Source organism: Melozone crissalis, unplaced genomic scaffold, assembly GCF_028551555.1.
Source record: "Melozone crissalis strain CALT ecotype California unplaced genomic scaffold, PUWL_Pcris_2 ptg000002l_1, whole genome shotgun sequence".
NCBI classification, from domain to species: domain Eukaryota; kingdom Metazoa; phylum Chordata; class Aves; order Passeriformes; family Passerellidae; genus Melozone; species Melozone crissalis.
The window spans coordinates 27,319,854-27,339,004 of record NW_026535780.1 but is presented as its reverse complement, the minus strand read 5'-3'; positions in this window follow the sequence as shown (position 1 = coordinate 27,339,004).

Here is a 19,151-nt window from a genome sequence, read left to right as displayed (position 1 = left end):
AGTTTACCATATGTCAGGCTGATGACTTACCATAAATTTTCTTACTAGTCCTAAAGGTGAAAAAATATTTATCTGTCTTCCTAATGGGTAAGTTGGTGCTGTAAGTTGGTAAAATGGCTGTCCATTTTATTTTGATTGCTTACCAAAGTTTAGAGAGTGTAGTGTAAGCTATAAATATTACATTTTCCTGTCTTTTCAATAGCTTCAGCTTGTTTCAGCAGACATTTTCACAACTGAGATATGTCAATTCAATAATGACTGTAGATGCATATCTCTGTTGGCTTTCTTTTGTGACAAAATGAGTTCAGAGATGAATGATCTGAAAACAGCAATGAGAGTCATCTTAAACCTATGACTAAAATAAATTTGGGTTGTTTTTCTGACACAATGGTAAGTCCTCCATAAATTTTCAGAATGTTTAATGTTGCTTTATTCCATCTATTCAGATACTGCAGAATGATTTTATTTCTGAACTTCATAATAAAAGGAAAACAGGATACAACAGCATGGGATGACATGGAATTCACATAGTACTCTAAACCCAGCATGTTTAAAAATAAAACCAAATTACTTATTAAAGTTAGAATTGTAGAGTCATGGTCAAGTGCTATGTTTGGATGGGGACACAAAAACAATGAAATCAGCAGTGTTGCTTAGAACAAAAATTCTGGTCTACTATTCATTCTCATATGGCAGCTTTCAAGTTTAAATAGTGCATCTTGGTTTCAGAAGCTTGGTCTGTGCAGTGATAGAAGAGAATTGTCAATTAATTTGCCTAAATAAAGGCATCTATTACCATTTATTATGTTCCAGAGCATCATCATCAGAGCCTGGCCTCTAGCTGCTGTGCTGTACTAAGCAGGAAAAGGTCACTTCTAGATTGTAGATTGTGTTTGCTGATCCTGTGCAGAGCCTCTGGTACAACTTGTGTTTCAAATAGCATCAGGTGCCGATGCTTTGGCAACTGAAGTAGGTCTGTATTATAGAAATCACACTGAGGATCCCAGCTGATGTGAGAAGTTGTTAAATCTTGCATAAATAATATAGTGAAATGCTATTTTCTCTTGGTTTACGTGAGTTTTACTTAAACTACTTTCATTAATGACGTCATGTGGGTAGAAGGGGACATGGTAAAAGCAGTCAGCAAAACAGTTGAGTTAAATCCACTTTGTAGATATATTTGTTTAAAAAACCTTTGTGCTTTGTAGAAGAAACCAGTGTAAGGAATTCTTTACCAGAAACAGCATGGTGTAAAAGATGTTATGTATTTTGGAAGGCTATGTATTTGCAGGTTCATTATCTTATAGTATGGTACCTATTGCTATTACCAAGATCCTAATTTATAGGAGGTTGTCTTTATGTGCCTATTAAGAAAGTTCAACATTATAGAAAGAAACATTAGCTAGAAAACTCCTAAGAAAAACTGTTGAAGAAATGTGTTTCTAATTTCAACTACTAAATTCAGAAAAAATAATGGTAATGAGAATAACCAATGTAGGCAGGATGTCTTTCTGGCCATTAAAGAAAGGGACACATAAGAGGATTTGATGTTTAAAAGGAATGAGAATTAGAGTATGTGACAGCTACTGGGCTTTGACAAGGGATTCTACACCCTTTAATCTGCAAATCAAGATTTCACATTTCATTAATAGTTGAAAATGTGACCTTTATTAAATATATAGCAATCTCTTAATTATTAATTATGGAATTCTAATGCCATTATAATACATGTATAATATTAGTGTGTAATTATCCATTTGCATAATCAAATTATGTCATGGATGTATGCTAAGAATTACAGTAAAGAATGAGCTTGGCCAGCTCCCTGACACTAGGCTTATTCCATTAATGTAGGACAACTAAGGTCAACATCAGGTTTAAAAAGAGCATGAAGAGGAATCTAGTCTCTGGATAACTGACTAATCACCTCACTTTCTGTGGTGGTTATTGTACCTCATCTTCTACGTGCTGCACCTGCAACAAATGACTAACACTTACTAACAGAACGGTGTGAGCTAGAGGTAGAACTTCATGAGATTTCTTTCTCCCCATTGACTTCAGCAGTTTGTTGTTTCCCTTTTGCTCTGCCTACATTCTTTAAACTCTGTGGTCACTAAAACATGAGCAGACAAAAAAAAATTAAAATTTGGTAGATTTTTTCCCCCCTTTCACTTCAAAATGTGTTATTGACTAGTGTGTTGATAATGCTGCTACAATATGGGAAAAGTTAATAAATAAACCCTAATAAAAAATTATAAAATCAAGATGTTTCATTTATACATAATCTGATTTGAATAGATAGTAAAGATTAGCTGTAAGATCATGTGTGTGTCTGGTTATTTTTGTTACTACTTTATTAATTGTGAGATCATCTGATCTTTGCTGAAAGACCAATAGAATAACCTCATCTGGAACCACAAAAAAAATAATTTTGTTCTCAGAATGAAGACTAAATATGGGTAAAAAATTTAAAATTTTGCTTAAGGCCATCCCATTTTTAAAAAGTCAGTATCAAGAGAACATCTTATAACAGGTTGGCTTTGATCTTTGTTTTTTTCTATCTCCCTTCCCATTTAAAACAACGTACTAAACCCACTTCCCTGTGAGCTAACCTGCTCACTGTGGCACTTTTATCAATTAATGTCCTTAACCTTCCTGCTCACCTTCCTGTTGGGTAATTTGTAAACATAAGTCAGGTCAAAAAGCACTGACCGCAAGCTCATTCAGTAATTCACTCTCCATTTTAGACAATTTGTAAAAAAATAAGGCGCCTTGTACCAGTCTCCATACATAATAGATTTATCAGGAGCAAATATTTGAATATGTAGATATGCTGCTTCCACTAGCAGAAGACTAACAGACTATTGAGGTATATGCAAACAGTGTGCCAGACAATAAATAGTTGCATAGCATTCCTTCCATAAATATTTGATCAGAAAAGTGGAACCAACATTTCTCACAGTTCTATACTGTGTACGTGTGTAGATATGCACATAGAGCCATATTTAAAAGCTGTTGGGTTTGTAGACCCTCCCTGAACTCTAAAGGTTTGACTTGAAGCTGCATTGACAAGAAGCTGACACATTCTTACAGTAAAATGATTCAGGGGGATCCAAACACCCCCGTATGCATGACAGGGCTTTATAAAATATGATTTCCTGTTTCAGACCTGCTCTTCATCTCTGCAAAATGATTTCAAAAGCATTCTTCCCTAGAATTAGAGGAGAATCTAAAAGTATATGTACTTATACTGAAGTACCAAAAATGCATTGCTTTGGGCTATGCTTGTTGTCAAACTGGTAAGTCTTTCCATCCTCCACCACAAAGAATTTCTTTGTGGTCAAGCTCAAGTTGACCTATTGTATTCAGGGATGTAAAGCTCAAAGGTAGAATTTTGACCACCCATCTCTCCATTGGAAGAACAAAGCAGAAAGATAAATAAGAGCAAGAAGAGTGAGGTTTAATTTTGATGTGGATTTTTATTGAAAGTGGGTAACTGGAACACCAAGATGTAAAGGCTGGCCAGAGCATGTAGTCAGGGGAGTCAAACTTGCTTTTTGCTGTTGGTCACTCTGGAATTTTTGTGCTTTAATACTCTACCTAATATTTGGCAAAATTGCTGGAAATCTAGCCCTATGTCAAAGAAATTGAGACATATTTTGACCAAAATTTTTTACCTAGGTCTCGATATATTTTTTAGAATGCATGCAGCATGTTCCTCCATTTCAATGGCTTTTTTTCACAAAACAGAAAATGTGCTTATTTCAACACTGAAAATTTATTATATTTCTTTTCTTTTTGACAGATTCTTATAACATTTTTTGCTGTTGCCAGACATTCCCTTTTCAAAAGTCCTCTGATCTCAAGGATAGACAAAGTCAATAACTCTGAAAAGCCTTCCTGCTTGGAGCTTCTATTATCATTTTTTTTAGGAAGCATAAATAAGGAAATCATAATTATATAGCTTATCATTAATTTAATTATGTTGATTATACCCTTATAATAATTATGCCTTCATTTGTCAAAAATTTTGACAAATATATTGATCTTCTTAAGATACAAAATAGTATCCAGAGCTAACCAGCATAATATTTTCCATTCATGTTCTGTGCCCTCTGCAGAACCATCTATTTTGTAATGACATGGTTGTTGGAATGATGAGTTGCTGGTACTGTAACTAAAACTTTGCAGAAAAGTGATTGTAATGCATGCCAAAATTAGAGAAACAACTTAGACTTATTTTTTGTAAAAACTGCTTTCTGACAGCTTTCTGTCAGTTACATATAATATATGCTGTCATCCTCTTACATTCAATATTAGTTCACTTGGGCCAATATGTGTTAAGTTAATGTTATCCTGAAGTGTCAGCTCACATTCCAAAGTTCTGAGGCTACTTCCATCAGTTACAGCAGCAGCATGGTTTAAGGACATTTGGCTAATGTTTTAAAGCTCTAAATTTTTCAGATTTGCATTTAAATAAACCCCTTTCCCCTGGCTTGACTGCTTAAAATGGTCTTTGTAAGTTGTAGATGCCTTCCAATGTATATGTGACTTGTGAAAAAGACAAGTCTGTGTTTCATCAGCTAACCTTAACCTCACCTTCACCTGCCTATTAGGTTTAAATTTATATAATTGTATAAGTGCTCCTGGACCACCTCTTAAAATACATCCACACGTTCCTGATGAACAGAAGCAGGCAGGCATAAAATGTGGGCCATGACTCAAGTCACCTGGTATTGTTGAGGCACTTCACATCGGATTGCATTAAAGCACATATGTTAGCTGGGGTCAAAGGAAGATTCTTCTGAATTTTTTACTCATAAATGCATAAGCAACAGGAAATCACACAAGCATTGACCTCAACCAAACAGGCAGTGCTCATAAAAAAAGAGAACAACTGCTATCATCCATTATCCATTAAATACTCCTCACATTCTCAATTGCTTTTTCATAATTTCCCATTTTTATTCTCTTTTGATGGCTCCTGACCAATACTAGAAAACACAGAGCTTGGTTCTGACTTTTGTGACAGTCCATGGGCACTCACACTAAAACTGGTAAAGATTTGTGAAAAGCAGGTCCACATTAAGGACTTGAGAGAAGAGGTTCTTAGTCCTGTTAAGAGACCTTTGCCCAGTCACCTGTCGTGAGCAGATCTCTGAGAGAAGTCATATAATAATAATTTTTATCTCAAGGCTAATCCCAGCTGTGTTTCTTGGCCCTACTGCTATAGCATTTATCATGAGTTACTTGAAGTTAGGATAGCTTTTGACATGATCTGATGAACCTTGACTTTTTGCTGCAACAGAAGTAGATGAAATATGGTACAAACCCATTGCAAAGAACAGAGTAGTTTTGGTTCACTTAAGGAAATATATAGACAAAGAATACACTCAGTGTGCTGGACATCAACATGTCCAGAAGTTACCTAAACAGGAAAATTTGGAACTCTGGCAATGGCTGCAACAAATCATAATAAAACAGTGCAATTTAGGAAGGCAAGAATCCATGGCTAGATACTCTGTACTAAAAGCATTTAGGAATAGTGGAGGTAACCACAAAAAAGACATTATTGAGGAACCCAGTGACATTCCTCAGTATCCAGGATTGTGTCTCTAACCTCCAGGAAACACAGGTCCCCACGGCTCTGTATCATACACGGCAGCACTGACACCACTGCCCTGACCCACATGACATTCCTCCTGGCTGCACTGTCTCGCAGGCTGGAAAAGTCACACAGTTAGCAAAACCACACATCTGTGGTGTGCTTTGGTATATAAACCCATTTATCCACATTATCATCTGGTCTTAAAAGTTCTTCACAGAACGAAAGCTTTCTCTTTTTGTTTGTAAGAGCAGAAGCTTGGTTAGGTAGACAGTTTATTGGAGCAGCCTAACCATGTTTAGAACCATGTTTATAACCAAATGCTTCTTTGTTCTTGTGTTAACTAACTGAAATGCTTCTTCTCTCTGAAAAGAGATAATTTCATTCTCTTTGAATCTTGATGAGAAAACTATTTCTCTGTTAGCACTTAGAAGGCCTCCATTGTTTTGCTCTTGTAGCGTGACAGACACTTCATCTCCCTCCTGGAAATATTCCTGGTAATGCTTTCCTAATGGTCTTCCACTTAGAATTAATCTCTCTGAATATTAGCAACAAAGATATAATCCTGTATTCCTGTATCCTGTATAATGGTATTCATGTTTTTTTGTATTTGAAATAGATGCCCTGATACTGCCCTGGGGTTTTTTTCCATGATCACATCACATAGGCAGATTTTATGTTCAGTGATGAGCTTAAGGTTTATAACACATGCTTGTTGACCTTTATAGAGACACAGTTTTTATTTTTGCACTAATAAATGTCATTTTATTCCCATTTTTTAATGTCATCTAGTTCTTGCTGATAGTCTGAGCCTTATATGTTTAGACAGTACTTTCAAACTCTGAGCCATTGACACATTTTGTTAGTTGCCAGTTTTTATCTCAGAGTTATTAATGAAAAGAATCTTAATGACAAATTCTAAGATATGAAAATAATCTTACTAATCCAATAATCTTGTTACTCAAATTATCTTCCCTTTAATCCATGTTTCATGATTTTGATTTTAGCTTGGAATATGAAAGTGACAGAAATGTGGTCATCGTGTTAAAACATGAAAATGGAACAGCTAAGTTTTGATATAGTTCTTCATGTAGCCTTCTCTTGTCATTTTATATCTCAGTTGTAACTAACTGTGCATTTTTAATGTATTTTTCTTTTTTTTTAATTAAATAAATTTCAATATGTGAATCCTTTTCAGATAAGCTGAGATGAAATTCTGCTTTTATTTTATAGCTTTTTATAGTAGCAAGGGAAAAAAAAGCAAAAAAAGGGGAAAAAAAAAAGAAACCTGAAGTTGAAAACAATTATTAAAGTGGATCATTGTATTGTGAAAACAAAATTGTTTTTTGAGTGCAGCATTTTTTGATCTCCGCAAAATAGCAACAGTTTAAGTGTCAGTACAAGTCCAGGGAGACACTATCAAGTCAAACTGATGGAAAATTATTTCAATGCAACTATGCTATGAGATATTACTGTGTGCAGAAAATGTTAAGAGGATGTCACTAAAAAACCCAACAATATGGAAATCCAATAATATGCCAATCTAAAGGTTTCTGATGTAGGAATTTGGAGATTTTGTTACATTGACAAGATAATAGAATGGTATCAATGCAAATTACACTTTTATTTAAAAACAGAAAACTAAATCATCACCATATTAAGAAACATCATGTAAAAGCAATAAAATTAAAGCTGTATTCATCCTTTAAACAATTTGCTGTCTATGAACTACATAGATAATTAAGAACCATTGTTTCATTGGGTGTATACTAAGCAAAGTATTTGGAACCTGCTGAGAGTTAAGCGAGCCAAACCCAGTTTCTGTCGTAATAACTCTCACAAGCTGTCCTGACAAGATACTTGCATTTCCTAAATGGAACATGGAAAGAAGCCTCTTCTGTGAAATCCAACCCAGAAGGAAGTTATTATGACAATATCAGAACTAGCCACATACGATAATATGTCAGTCTGGGCAGCTTTTGGCCCGTTTCCTCCTAATCACATCTAAAATTCTATGTCAGCTTTCTAGAAAGAGAGAAAGAAAGAATATCAAACCTTTTTTTTTTTTATCTTTTTGGAAAATCTGCTTTATCTCCACGCTCTACAGGGAGGCTCCTGCGCCACGAGCTCTCCCAAAGTCAGCACCAAGTCTGTTTACTTTTGCTGTCAAACAACATGCGCTGTGACGTGGTTTCTGCTGCACTGCTCATAACAGTCTCTCTGACAGACCCTGCAAACTTGTTTGCTTGGACACAGGCAGGTGGGAGAATTTATTTCTTCTTCATTGCTGATCATGTTTCTGCTTCCTCTTCTCCTTTTCTTTTTAATGCCTTTTTGCAGGACCCTTTTAATGAGATTGTGTTGGAATGTGCCCAACTTCCACTTTCTTCTTGCTCCTCTCAATATCTGGATAAATATGCAATTAGATCTCCATTTTCAAGCCAATTCAAGCCAAATATTATCTTCATTAACCTTTATAGGTATTAAAGAAATAGGAGAAAACTGCTACATGTAAAAGGCTACAGCTAAAAAGAACTAAATCCACAACATTATTAAATATTTCCATTAGTAACTTCACAGTTTCATATCTTTGAACCCACCAAAGAACTGAATTTCGTGAGCTTTGTTTCAGGTTTTTTGGTATTAATTTTTGTGCATGAGGAAAGAGCATAGACCAAAAAGTTTCTGAGCATATAGAATTTCTTTGAAAATCAGTGTTTTACTAGTTAATTCTTTTGTAAGAGTGAATTAAAAACAAGCGCAGAATAAAGTATCTACATTGAACCCATTTGCTAAAAAAAAAATACTGCTATAAAATTAATTACATATCTTCCTTGTAAGTCATAGATTTCTTACAACATATTCAAACCAAAAATAAAAACTTTTCTGAGCCTTCTTGGAAATACATCAACTATTTTAAAGAATAGCATTCAATTGTTTGCATGACAACAAACTCCAAAATATTGGCGAATTTCAAAATCATTATGAGTACTGGAAAATTGCTGAAACAATTACAAGACAAAATTTGAGGATATCATGCAGAACAAATTACCCCTACATGGTTAAACTTTACAATATAAGGAAAGTATAGTCATGTAGGTTAGAGGTTATTGTGAGAAATTTCTGCTTAAGATTTTCCTCTCTATTTTTGGAAATTTTTTTTTTGTTTGAAAATTCCAAAAAATAATCAAAGTAGAGAAAAGAAAGGTGGCATAACTGAAACCTAATAATTTTAATAGCAGCTGTTGAAAGGTTACCTATAACTTATTTATACCAAAATATTTTAGTTTGGATCTTCTGTTATGAAGGAAAGAACCACAAGTTTTCTTAGCAATATAGCACTCCAAAAGAAGCAGCAGAAGTTTTAGAAAAACAATTATTATGAGTCACTTAATCTTCATTTTGAAGAACAGCCTATTCCTTGAAATCTGTTTCTTCTAACTTAATGTGAATACCAAGGAGGAATCTGTGAAAAGCTTTCTGATGTCTTTTGTGTCAGATATTAGTCTCAGGAGTCAGAGAAGAATGGGACATGCATAGCAAGTTAGGTATTTTCTCCACAGGCATATTATCCCAAATTAGTTTTGTGAGATGCTAGAGCTGGGCAAAGATATCTGAAATTGATGTTGCATTAGCACTTATTATAGAAATGGATCACAGTTCCTTCTTCTAGTTGCTGGCACCATTCCCCTTAGATTTGAGTTTTCTTGTACTTATTACATCAGTGCATTGCTTTTGCATTCAATAATTAACTTTGCTGCTAAAAAGTTTTCAGCATATGTTTGAAATAATTAATGTTAATTGCTGCATGAACTTAGAGTGATCCACCAGGAATGAGTTAGTTCCAAAAAAGAACATTTTCCATCTGAGTACACAGTCATTAAAATACATTAATCTACTAATCCTTGTACCTGTGTGCTGTTTCCCTTTTCTTTTGCCAAGAAAACAAAAATATCAAAAAAAGGATTGCATTAGAATAGCTGTTGATCTTGATTTTATAGATAAGAATTCAGTAGAATACATAATAAAACTTGGGGTTCGGATTTCCCCAAGGTTAATGGTAAATAATGTCAATATTTGTAAAAACTAAGAAAACCCAGTGATTTTATATTTTTAAAGATGGATTTTTTTTTAATAATTAGCTGAAAAATATGGAAGCTCATACTTAATTTGCCCCAGTGTGATACTGTGCATTTCAGTACATGCCCAAAACTTAACTTCCCAGTGCAAACAACAGGAAAGGACTGGGAAGGACTGCAATCATGAGTCAAGTGCCTTCAGGCCAAAACCAAACGAGTGTCTTACCAAGTAATATGTGTAAGGTTTAAATATCCATAAGTCTAAAGCTCAGGAAAAAGATTGCCTGATAATTTTTAAGTTTTTGGATTTTAGCAGATCCTTTCTGAAATTTTGTAATAACTTCAGCAATTAAATGCCCGGTGCAGTCACAATGAAATCGGCTGGAGCAAATAACAGCAATGCTTACTCAGAGCTATTTTCAGACTTCAAATTTTCCCCAAATCATTAAAAGAAACAGTGTTTCTCCAAATCTGCAACTGGAAATTTGCATTCCCCTTAGGTCATGTCCTGGTGTGAACTTTATAGGCCTAGGCATTTCAGGAAACTAGGAACATGCTTTAGTGGTAGATGTGACAGTGGTAGGTTAATGTTTGGACTCAGTGGTCTTAAAGGTCTTTTCCAATCCAAACAATTCTTTCATCCTATGATTCAGTTCTCATAGATGATTACTGAGCAATTTCCAAATTTACCTACTGAATTTGACCATATCAACTTATGGAAATGATTGGAATCACAGTCTGGAGGCTACATGGATCATTAAGTTCAAGTATTGCTACCAGATGCTATTTTGATGACAATTTACACAAAAATGTTAATTTTTGAATGTACTTAATCTTAAAACTATATTAGATTTTTCATGAAAACTAGAGGCAGTGAATAAACATTTTGATAATCTTGGGCTCATAGAACAATTATAGCTAGATAATAAGGTCCATACTCTGTCAGAAATTTAGAAGGACATAATGTTTATAAAATCTAAAATGTCTTAAAAATATACTTTTATTCATAAAGAATTTTAAAGTTTTCTCTTCATCAATTTAAATCCTTAGGACAGATTTTAATTAAAATATGACACTTCAGAGTGAAAGTTAGCTCAGACACAGGCAATTTGGGTATAATTTCATAAGTCTGGCCCTATGGCATATTTTGTGGGGAAAAACAAAAAAGAAGTAGTAAATTGCAATTACATAGCAAACAAACAAAAAAGTGCTTTAACTATGTAGTGAAACCAACAAATTTCATGTGCCCTGAAAGAAAATCTGGTCCATAAAACATAACATAAGAACAACCCAAAAGAAAGGGTGGTTTTTTTGATATTTTGGCATGTGAATGCCTGGTTTAAATTCATTAAGAATACCTAGGGAAAAGAATAATCTGAAACCTGAAAACATGATACTTCAACTTCACAAGAAGACTGTGTTTTCAGTAAGATACAGGAAAAACACTGAAGGTTTTTAAATTTCTTTTTCTCAACTAGAATATTATTTTAGCTTTGTAAGTCAATTTTAGAGGTTAAAAAAGTCAAGCACATAATGTAGTTTTTTTCTTAACTGCAATTAACTTAAAGTTACTTGGTTGATTGCTTGCTATTCTCTCTGTTGTACCCACAGGAATGACTCAAAAAAACCCTGATGCAAACAAAAAATTACTAGCTCAAGAAGTATGTTTTGATGTTTAAAACAAATTAAATAGGAGTGAATATTGCCCCCTACTCCAGTCACTATTGCTGGAATGCAAACATAGGCTCACCTGCCTCTGTGATTTGAGGGGTGATGTATAAACTGCATTGGTTAAGAATCAAATTATTGTTTTGCTCTGTGCTCAGCTCTACATGGCATTGCTGCAGATTGTCTTGGCCTTTTGTGTCCCTATCTAATCCCACACCCATTCTTTTTAATCCATTTTGTCCTTTTTGCCAACCTACCGCATGCACGTGCAATTAATTCCCAAGAAATCAAATATTTGAGGAGTTTGATGGTGTATCTTTCTATAGTATTTGTAAAAAAGAAGCCCTCAAACCAACAAAACACAACAGCAACAAAAACACAAACCAAGCCAGAATAAAAAAAAAAAAAAAAAACAACAAAACACAAAACCCCAGAAACAACCCCCTCCCTCCCAGATAAAAACCTAGAGTTTGATAATGGTGAGTCTCTTTTCCATTACAATCCCAATGAAATACCTACTACCAGTTCACTCAAAGAAATTTTGTCAAATTTTTAAAGTTTTGACCTTCTTTAAGCTTTGGTCATTGCCATGATGTATTATTTTGCCTCATTTACTTCTGATACTGTTAAGTATTGGTAAAAGCTTTTTAGAAATTCTGCTCCAAATGTAATGAAAATCAAATTTGGAAATTGACTAGATATCTCCAGAGGTCTATTCCAGCTCCAGTCTTTCTGTGAAATTATTTTCATCATGTAATCATTAACAAAAAATAGAAAAGCATTTCTCTGCAGATTTTTTTAACAATTATATAAAAATTGCATTTAATTGAAATAGAGTTTGAAATAATTTGATATGGGAAAAAAAATCTAAAAACATTAAGGTAAGTATACCTTGATATTTAATTTGAAATTTTTACCTGTTTAGTTTTATTGTCTGTATTAGTCTTGATAAATCAGTTTTTCACTAGTCAAAGAATGGATGTTCCCATCCAAATATATACTCTTCCAAACCCTACTCCAAATGAAATATGATATAATTGATTCCACTTTTGTGTTCTAGGCTTTTTTTTCTCCTTTTGAACTTCTCCTGTGCTATTAAAAAGTCAAAAGAAAACTTAGGGGAATAATTTACTTTCCTCTCAATAGTGCACATTGAACCTGGAGGCATTTAGGTGTCACATAAATTGTACACAGTACAGTAGAATGGCAGTAGGTCACTATCCTCTCTAAAGAAACTCTAAAGGAAACGAGGTGATTGTAACATCAAGTGGGCAATCAGTAAAACCTACAGTGATGCTATCAATATTAAAGTTAAAATGTTACAGCGAGGTCTCGTCTGCCCTTGAGGTGACAAAGAGGTTGTAACCACTTGGTGAAGCACTTTGAAATCCTAGTAAATTACCTCATGATCACCTCCAAATGCGCTTGTTCTCTTTGGCTTGTTTTTCTACAACTTTATGTTTTAGCTCTCTCAGAAAACCTGTTGTTTATGGCTTGGTTTCTTCCTCAGAAAACAGACTGATAAAAGCAGCTGAAACTGCTGTGTTTGACAACTTGCCCCCTAAAAAGCCCCGCTAAAAGAAGGATGACTCTTCAGTAGTTTTTTTAAAGTGGTGTATTTTACTTAATTATAATTTTAAAAAACTCTAGGCTCTCCTTAAAGGCTTTAAAATTGTCAAAGATAAACTTTGATTTAAAATAGTTTTATTTAAACAAAAACATTTATTGGATTTTTAATGTTGAGAAGAAACAGATTTGAGCTCTTTTAATTCTGAAGAAGTTCATAAAGTTGCTATGCTGAGACTTTGGAATCAGCAAGGAGGTTTACTTTCTGGAAGGTCTGAACAGGAACACATACAAGGAAGAATCAGACATAAATTTTCAGAACATCTCATATAACCAAACAAGGCCAATAAAACCATGACTGATGCATGCTGGGATATGATTTCTTGCAAAAGCAGAGGCCAAAAGTAGGTAGATGCTTTCATTGCTCTGATAACAACAGAGCAATTACACAAACCATCTCAATGTACTCCTTCATTGCTGTGGAATAAAAAAATGCAAACAATCAAACTATTCATGAAGTACTGAGTGAATTATTGTGTGGGAATAACTAATACCTACAAAGAGAAAGGTTATCAGGGATTTGGCTAACCATCTCAATAATTTTCCTTTATCTTCATTCCATTCTGATAGGTTTCTGGCAGGGATTCTCAAGAAAACAGATCTTGTGACTTCTCTTATTCAGTTTTGTTTTTAGAATGAATCCTTCTGCAGATAGTCTTTTGGCATGAGAAAAACACCATTTTTGATGGCTTGTGGCACAGTAAAAACTGTACAAATAGTGTTTCATATTAAAACATAAGGAAAGGTACTAATGAGAAACTCAGAAGATCTTTAAAATGAGGGTTATAGCTGTGCAACTGTAATAGACTGGAAAGATTGTAGACATTTATGGAGATGACACAGCAATAGAAAAAGCTTAGCAAGATCAACATGCCAGAATTTTTACAAGGATGCTCAGATGACCAACACACAGCAGGCCTAAGTTAATCAATGTTGTTGTGATTCACTTCTTGAATAGTTAATGAACAAGTCAGTTTTTACTATGAAAGGCCTTTTCTTGTGGTTTCTTACAAAAGCATCTGGAAAATGCAGTGATATTTCAGTGTCTTTGTTACTTATTCTCAGAATCCACCTATTAAAAGTCATATGGTTAAAAAACAGAGTAGGAAATACTGATATTAATATTGTGATTCAGAAATATGTCAGAAAGAAAAATTTATTTTTCATTAGAAACTATGAATTGTAAAAACAAGGGTAGGCTATGCAAATATGTCATATTTTGTGCAACCATCACAATATTGTTAAAATTCACGGCAAACACATCTAGCCAATAAGAGCATCAATTTTTATATTTTACACAATTTAATGCATGAGTGCTTTTATTACTGTTTTAATGATGACATGATTTAATATATCTGGGCCCTTTTTTGGAATGCATCTGCTTATCTATTTCATTTTAATATAATTTGATCATATTATGTAAAAGATATTATAACCATTATGCCAAAGCATTAATGCCATGCATGGAATAATGCCAATTTTTATCAAAATGTTATGAATGCACATTTATTTTAATTTATATTATTCTTTACAGTAAGATCTCTCGAATATTAATATCTCTACCTAATCTTTACATTACATCTGTGTATATTAGAGTGCTTCAGATGTGAATCAGAGAAGTCACTCAACTTGATTTAAAAAATATCTACTAACTCAAAAAACCCCATTTAAACTTCCATATTTTTTCCATATTAAATGGTAGCAACAGATCAGGGAAATGAAAACAAAGCTTCAAATTAGCTTGTTGAAAAAAGAGTTGAAAGAACGAATTTCCTATTCCTTTCATGGTAGACATCTAATTCTCTATACCAAAAGGTTGGTACCAGCAACATTTATCATACTTGATACTGATAAATTTATCTCATAGATGAAAAGATTACACGTAATTGACAAAATGGATAAGGGTTGCATGATAACTAGCAGTGAGAGAATAACTGGTAATGAATAAAGTAGTTAATAAAATCAAAATATTTATGATCTCTTTTTTTTGCTTCCCAACTATGGACAATGTCTCCAGTGAAAAATATTTACTATACTGATTTTTTGGGCAGCGTAGACTCACAGATGAGCTGCATCCACTGCTGGGGGTAAGACCAAAGTATGAGGTGGCAGGATCTAAGCTTTGGTCCAGGAGTGAGGATTTCCACACTCCTCCCTGCCCCAGGATGGGAAAATGAAGGAGTTCTGGTTGAGCTGGGACCGAAGGAGGAGGCAGGAGGAAGAGAAACAGCCAGATTTGGAGCTACCCCGTGGGGTGTATCTCTAAGGAGAGATCTAGTAGTGGAAAACAATTAGTTTTGTAGGGGACACAAAGAGCTGCCCGGTGTGTGCTTTGCTTTAAGAATAATTTGTTTACAAATGCTTACCATGGAAGTATCTCAATTAGAAAGTTACATGATATTTTGCTCCTTTTTTTTCAGAGGGACAACTCAACTGTTGTGAGGGTTTCCTATTTTAAAGTTTTGTGTGAAATATCCCACTGATATTAATGTCACTGTAATAATAATATTTTATTTTTTCTAAAATATATAATTATAATTAACAATAAATAGAAAACAAATACAATAAATAACAATATGTATTTGATTATTTATAAATATATATATATATAATTATAAAAATGATAATTTCATAAGGAAATATTAACACATAATATATAATAATACTGCTTTTTGAAATGTACTATGGAATATTCAGATTTCACAGTTCAAATGCATATTTTCATAACATTTGGGTGCGCAATGAAAGAATAAAGGAAAGGCAACTGAAGATATGTTTTAAAATTTATAGAAACATTTATTACCCATGTACATGTGCCCATGACTGGTCTGTTTATTTATATTATTGACTATTAGAACTTTAAAAATAAGGCCTCATATTACTGATATATTCAGCATATATTGGATGTTTTAAACACTTTTAAAGAATTAACTAGATGCAAATTTCAAAACAGATGAAAATTATTTAAAACAACAAAAGCCCTAAACCTAGCAAAATCCAAAGCAACAGATTTTTCATCTATGCCTTGAAATTTGAAATTAAGGACATTTATTATGTTGCTGCAAATTTTCAGTGGAATCAGATATTGTCTTAAAACAATGCTATTTGAATAGAATGTATTAATGTTTTCATTTGCATTAAAATTCTCAACATTTAACTTTATAACAATTCAGTTCAAGTAATTTCACCAAGTATCTCTTAGTACCTAATGAAGGACAGAAAACTCCTTTTTTGCTGTAATAGAAAATTAAATATTTGAATATATTATATAAATAAAAATACAGGAAATTAAAATAATAAGCTTAAGAACAATTGGTCAATTTATCTTCCTTTTTCTTAAGCATCTCTGTAAATGCAGAAGTCACTGTAGTTTTCTTGTGACTCTGTGTACTTTTGACTAAGTACATCTGCATTTCAGATCTGATCTGTGGTTTGCCCAGTCTGTGCAGAAAGAAAAACTGATCCATTCAAAGTTAGCTTGTTTTAAAGTACAGGATATCTTGTAGTATATTGCAGTTTATATTTTCTCCTGAAAACTGTAGTGATTTTAAATGTTAAATGTTGCTTTTTCTGCAACGTGTAGGAAGACTGATGACTTCCCCTTCCTTTTCTGCACCAAATGATATTAAATATATTTCAAACTGCTAAATATTTTCCAGTTCCATGCAATGTTATTCCCAGACTGGCTGAGGTGTTACTTTTTCCCTTTTGCATTTTCTTCAAATTGCAAGCTGTGAGTTAGATTTAAGGAAGCTGCAGTCAGGTACCATGAGCAGAGTCCATAGTTTCTTTATTTTTTTATTTCTTCATGACTTTGTTCCTCCTCCTTCAACTCTCACAGAAAGATGGTTTATGATTCTGTACCGCACTGCCTAGGAGCCCCATTCAGCAACAAGGCAAGAGAAGTATACACATACACTGATACCAAACGAGTTTGCAGACCAGGTTAACTAACTCTTAATTACAATTGTCATGCAAAATTAGGCAGGGCAATGGTTTCGAAGATTTTGTAGCTGTTGTTGTTGTTGTTGTGTGTTTGGTTTTGATTTTGGTTTAGGTTTGTTTGTTTTTTTACTGCTACTTTGTAGTCCTAACCCTGGAGCTTGCTGAGTGAACCCTTATCAGAGAAGAACAGGTATAAACAAGTTCTCTACAGCATGAAATTTCTTTATTATTCTTTTTTCAGGTTGGCTAGAATAAAAGGATTAATTAACATAATGCTGTGGCAAGGGCAGATATATTTTCTTTTGTTACATAATAATCTGGTTTTGGAGAGACTTCTGAAGAAGTGTTCTCTCTACTGATTGTAGATTCAATTGTGTTAATTGAATCATAGAATGCTTTTGGTTGGAAAAAACCTCTAAAATAATTGAATTCACCCATTAACACTAAAGTCCAGCACTAAACCATGTCCCCAGTTGCCACATCTACACAAATAACTACAGGAATGGTAACTCAGCATTTCCCTGGGCAGTCTGTTCCACTGCCCAATAATTCATTGGAGAAGAATTTTTTCCTAATATCCCTAAGATAGTCTACAGAATTAAGAACTCTCTTTCTCACTGAACTTCTAGTACAAATTAGCTTACTGGAGAGTATTTCCATTCCTGCACCTCCATAGCTTATGGCTATGCCATTTTACAGAAAAATATGATGTCAATCTCCTTCCTGCAGCATAAACTTAATTTTCTTACTGAAGACAACATCTAGTCTATAATTCCTTGGATAACTCTCTAACTGCAAAAATAGGTTAAGCTTTCTGCATATTTTTATGGTATACAACAGATGATGTTCCCTGTGCCAGCTCAGTGGTTTTGTGTTAACCCTGCAGGATCATTCACTTTAGTAATGCTTTCTATTGGTTGAGATTCCTCTCTGAATGCTATCAGAACCCTGGGGGAGCTCAGATGTGAAGTGCTCCACAAGTTCTAAGCTTGCTATTTTTGTTCATGCCTTTTCAGAGCCCGGCTATCTCAACAAGCATTACTTTACATTACATAAATTTGTACTAAACCTTCTCCATTGAGATTGTTTGACTGTACCCACATGTTCAAGTTAAGTGAAATTTTAGCTTCGCTACTGCTTTTCATCCTCTGCTCTAACCATTGTGACTTTTCCTTGAGTATCCTCTCTTATGCTGTTTATTCCTGGTGAAATAAACTCTACCAGCCCCAAAACCACAACAGAAGTGATTTGAAAACATGTTGAATGAATGCACTTAATTCTCCTGTTGTTTATGAGTATAATGTTTTTGTCTTTTCTATTTTTCACTGTGGTGGCTCTACTGCCTGGTGATTGTGAGTCACACAATGAGTCCATTTGACTATTGTCTCTCTTTCTGTTACCAGAAAATTAGTAAAAGGTTTTTTTTTTAAGTATGTATATTTCTGTTAAACTAAATTCTGATGCCTGCTTACACTTCCTGATTTACATTTTTAGCCAATAGCTCACTCAAGTTCCCATTACAGGTTGTTCTGTCCACACTGACAACCTCTTAGGAGTAATGAAATGAGAAGCAGAGAAGCTAATTAAAAAAGAAGAGGAGGATAGCCAAAATGTCATAAATGAAATGAGAAAATCTGATTTATCTAGGTCTTTCAAAGTCTCATAACTTTCAGCAACCCCAACAGTTGGATAAGAAGCAGTTACCAGAATTTAGGTTCTTTATGACTCTCCTAAATGGTTCTGGATAAAAATATTTATCTTTCGCTAACAGAGGAATTATAACAGGCCTGGCTTTCTAAAATATACTGGTTCTCTGGCAATATTTTTTTTCTGAAAATTGTGCTGTTTAGAGCTTACTTCTCTCTATATTTTATCGAAGGTTCCCTGAGATTCAATGTCTGCATTTATTTCTGCTTGACAGGTTATGATGAAATCATTCCAAAATATTATTTGTTTTCTCCTGAGTGAGCTCCAGTGAATGCTTGGCTCAAACAATGCAATGACAGTAAGGCCTCAGTTAATTCTCGCTTTATGCCTTGCTGGCAGTCACCGTAAGCTACTCTAAGTTCAATTTAATGAAAAATCATTGCTGCATCAAGTTCCATTCCTGTCCTAAAAGAACTGAAACCCCTTTTGTTCAATGCAACAGAATATGAAATGTTAATAATAAGAATATAATGCAATCTGGAGGGAGAAAGGATCCACACTTACTGCTCCTTTTTTTGCCC